Source organism: Oryctolagus cuniculus, chromosome 4, assembly GCF_964237555.1.
Source record: "Oryctolagus cuniculus chromosome 4, mOryCun1.1, whole genome shotgun sequence".
Classification (NCBI taxonomy): domain Eukaryota; kingdom Metazoa; phylum Chordata; class Mammalia; order Lagomorpha; family Leporidae; genus Oryctolagus; species Oryctolagus cuniculus.
The window spans coordinates 86,591,349-86,595,226 of record NC_091435.1 but is presented as its reverse complement, the minus strand read 5'-3'; the positions used below and the strand labels follow the sequence as shown (position 1 = coordinate 86,595,226).

The following is a 3,878-nucleotide window of genomic DNA, read 5'->3' as shown; positions in this document are numbered from 1 at the left end:
CATTCCATTCTTCATTAAGATTCATTTTTAATTATTTTTATATACAGAATATCAACTCTATACTAAGTAAAGATTTCAACAGTTTGCACCCACACAGACACACAAAGTATAAAATACTGTTTGAATACTAGTTTTACCATTAATTCTCACAGTACAAAAATTCATTAAGGACAGAGGTCCTACATGGGGAGCAAGTGCACAGTGACTCCTGTTGTTGATTTAACAACTGACACTCTTATTTATGAAGTCAGTAATCACCCGAGGCTCTTGTCATGAGCTGCCAAGGCTATGGAAGCCTTTTGAGTCCACAAACCACATCAGTATTTGGATAGGGCCATAAGCAAAGTGGAAGTTCTCTCCTCCCTTCAAAGAAAAGTACATCCTTTGATGGCCTCTTCTTTCCACAAGAGTCTCACTCACAGAGATCTTTCATGTAGATCATTTTTGCCACAGTGTCTTGGCTTTCCATGCCTGAAATGCTCTCATGGGCTTTTTAGCCAGATCCAAACGCCTTAAGGGCTGATTCTGGGGCCACGGTGTCTTTTGTGACGTTACCTCCAAGGCCATGCAGTCAGTCCCACTTGCTTCCATTCAGTGCAAGTGAACCGCCAAGTCCAGCCCACACCCCAAAGGAACAGGCTCCCTTCAAGGAACTCATGGACATTTGAGTATTTTATACCCGCACCATTTCCGATGTTCCTGCCATGTGCCAACAAGGAAGTAAAAAAACTCAGAGACACGAAAACACTCAGGATCTTCCCTCTGCTCTCAGAGACACTGGAGAGAGAAGTGCAGCACCCAGTGCATCATCCTCCTTTAAGGAAGTCAAGTCAGTGTTACTCAGATAGGTTAGGGGCAGAGGCACAGAAGCATACAGAATTAGTGGTCAAAAAGTCTTGTGTCTCTGACCCTAATTTCCCATTTTTAGCTATGGACATCAAGTAGCAATGAACTACTGCTTTCCTCATTTACACAATGAAATTTGCTTAGGATCACAAAGCAGGTAGGGGAGAGTGTCAGCAGGGGACAGGGATACTGGGAGGGCCAAGAAAGACACAGTCCATGGCAGTGCTGGGCAGAGAGCTAACGAGCTACACACGTGACCAATCGTGACTACTCACGTGCTCATTTCCAGTGAGAGCATGCATGCCAGAAGGCAGAGAGGCCACTACACTCAGGTCACCTTAATTCCCTTCGTGTGCACCCTCAGGATGCGTGTGTGCCTTCCTTCTAGAAGATAAGGAGCCCTCTGCTGCTCTCCAACCAAAGCCCCTACTGTGTGTTCTTTCTGGTAGATGCACCCGACATGTGTCCCCAGCCACTAGGATCAGATGGGCTTTGTAAAACAACCATCCAAAGCCACGGACAGAAGAGCTTCCCTTGAGGACATCCAATTGCTCCCTGATATTGTGAATGTTCATTGACACTGAGGGTGAGAGTGAGAAAGAACTACACAACAACATGGAAGTTTCTAGAAATATTGTGTGCTTCCAAGTATGTCTGCACATATAAATCATTTATCCAGATACAGACAGATGAAAAATAATGACAAAAGTCTTGTGTTGTCAGAATAGGAGCTGCTCCAGAGAAAATATTTTGGTAGACAGTATGGCCGCTCAAGAAAATGTCCCATCTGGACAAAATACAACTTGAGAATTGCCTAGGAGCAATGAGAGCTGTCTGAGAAAGCGCATTCTCAGTTCTCTTTCAAATCCTCTCCTGCGCAATATGTTTGGACTCTTTAAAGAGATTTTCAAAATTCCACAGTTTTGGAGAACTTCATCATGGTGAGGTATGCAACACGAAACCAGCCATGGGTACTGCAGGTAAAAAATATATATTTTTTCTATGTATATATAAAAATATATAATACATTATCCATGCAGAGATAAGAAAAGAATCTAAGCAACAATACTCAATATTCCTCCAACCACTGAGAAGGGAAGGGAGAGGGTGGAGAGAAGACACAGCTGGATAAAAAAGTAAGTTTAAAAACTGTATCTTGAGGCAATAAGTCAAAAGTCCAAGGGGCAGGACAAGAAAAAGTCTAAGTGTTCCCTGCAGATATCAAAGGTGATCATGAGAAGGAACACAAAACTGAAGGTGTCCAACTTTTACAGAGCCACCTGCGGTGCTTCCCTCTTGCAGAGAAGAAAGGGGGAATGCCTGAAATTAGAAATACACACACATCCCAAATTTTCAAAGTCAAATAAAGAGGCCAGAATTCTGCTCAAAGGGGAAATCAAAGCTTCTTTACTGAATTCAACCACCATAACTTTGAGCTTGAAGGGGCACCAAGGATCTGTTTTTCCTTTTCCTAGACCTTCCCTGTGAAGCGAAGTCTGTCTCTGGAGCCTTTTTGGGAGCTGTTCTGATTTAGACGACAGCCCAATTGCATCAGGCCTAGAGAACCCCTGTGTTAAGAGCCTTCCCTGCTTGGAACAGCGAGCAAGGCCCTGTGACAGGTAGCCTCTTATGGTGGGAGGTGACGAACTGAATCTCCCCAGATCACCAGGGAACAAGGAGCCTGCTGCCTATGACACTTGCAAGCTCCCGTGTCCCCCAGAACCGTCAAGTGGATCAGAGGCTATGAGGCAAACGCCAAATCGACAAGGACCAGGAAGATGAGGTTTGAGTTGGCTGCGACAACTTCACAGAGACGTTTCCTATCTTGCAATTGATTTATATAAATACTTCCCTGTGATCATCATCCTAAGTCATTCCTCTCAATTATCACCGAAACTCAAAGGCAAGAAGCAGGCTGTAGAAAATAATTCACAGAAATTAAGATCAGCATACTATTTGTATAATGGAAAGAACGTAAGCTTTAGATCAGAAAGAACTAGGAGTGACTTCACAAACTTCAGGGCATACTACGTGAATGACTTAAATAATCAACCCCTGTGGGCCCTAATTTCCCCCATCTATTTTAAAGGAAAGAAAACCAAAAGAGCTAACAGGTTATTGTAAAGAAAAATTAAGCATCTCCATGAAAATCACTTTGGATAAAGGAAAAGAGCCACAGTAGTAAATGAAAGCAGCCTCTGATCTTAAATAGTTCCCAGGGTTACTGGAAAAATAGAATATTTTGCAAAAAGACACGACAGGTGCAGTAGCTGGCCTCCAAGGTGGCTCTTAATGACCCCACCTTCTGGGATTCCGACCTTTGGGCAGTCATCTCCCACACTGTGTTAGCGCTGGTCACTGTGACAAACTAGAGTGGCGGCTTTTATGGCCAGATTAGGACACAAAAGGTACTGCAGTTGCAACCTTAATCTTTGTCTATTTTTCTTGCTCATCACTCACTTTGGAAAAGCCAGCTGCCAGGTCACCGAGCAGCCCTGTAAAGAGGACTGAGAGGAGAAGAACCGGGGGTTCTTGCCCAGTTCACTCCTGAGTGAACTTAGAAGTGGATCCTGCAGCCCAACCATGACTTCAGAAGACTTCAGCCCCAGCTCACAGCTTGACTGCAACCTGGTAAGAAATCCTGGCTCAGAATCACCAGCTCGGCCTGTACTCCCGCCCTCAACCATTGTGGGAATTGATAAAGGCTTGTTGCTTCAGTACTGTGGATAAGCAATACTAGGCTACACAAACAGCTGCAGGGTTTGGGACAGGAAGATATTCCAGAAGGCTGGGGGTTGTTTGTCAAAGAGGTTGACAGCCATTGAAGGAAGGCTGAGTTTTTAACACTGGACCATGGTTACATGCTACAAGCAACCAGCTAGAGTGAGCCAAGTAGAGGAGAAGGGAGGTATCAGACAAACACAGCAGACAGCACGTAGCTAGACATGCATCCATGACGGAGTGTCCACACCTGACCGGGCTGTAATCAGGACACAGGTTCCCCACTGGTGGGCATGCAGTAGATGGAACAT

The 3,878-nt window shown here is 44.6% G+C and overlaps 1 protein-coding gene across 1 annotated transcript in view; it reads right to left on the bottom strand.

The window, feature by feature from the left end:
• The window catches only part of MB21D2 (Mab-21 domain containing 2), a 124,883-nt gene that overhangs the window by 45,775 nt on the left and 75,230 nt on the right, over positions 1-3,878 (bottom strand). The gene's annotated exons all lie outside the window — the stretch shown is intronic.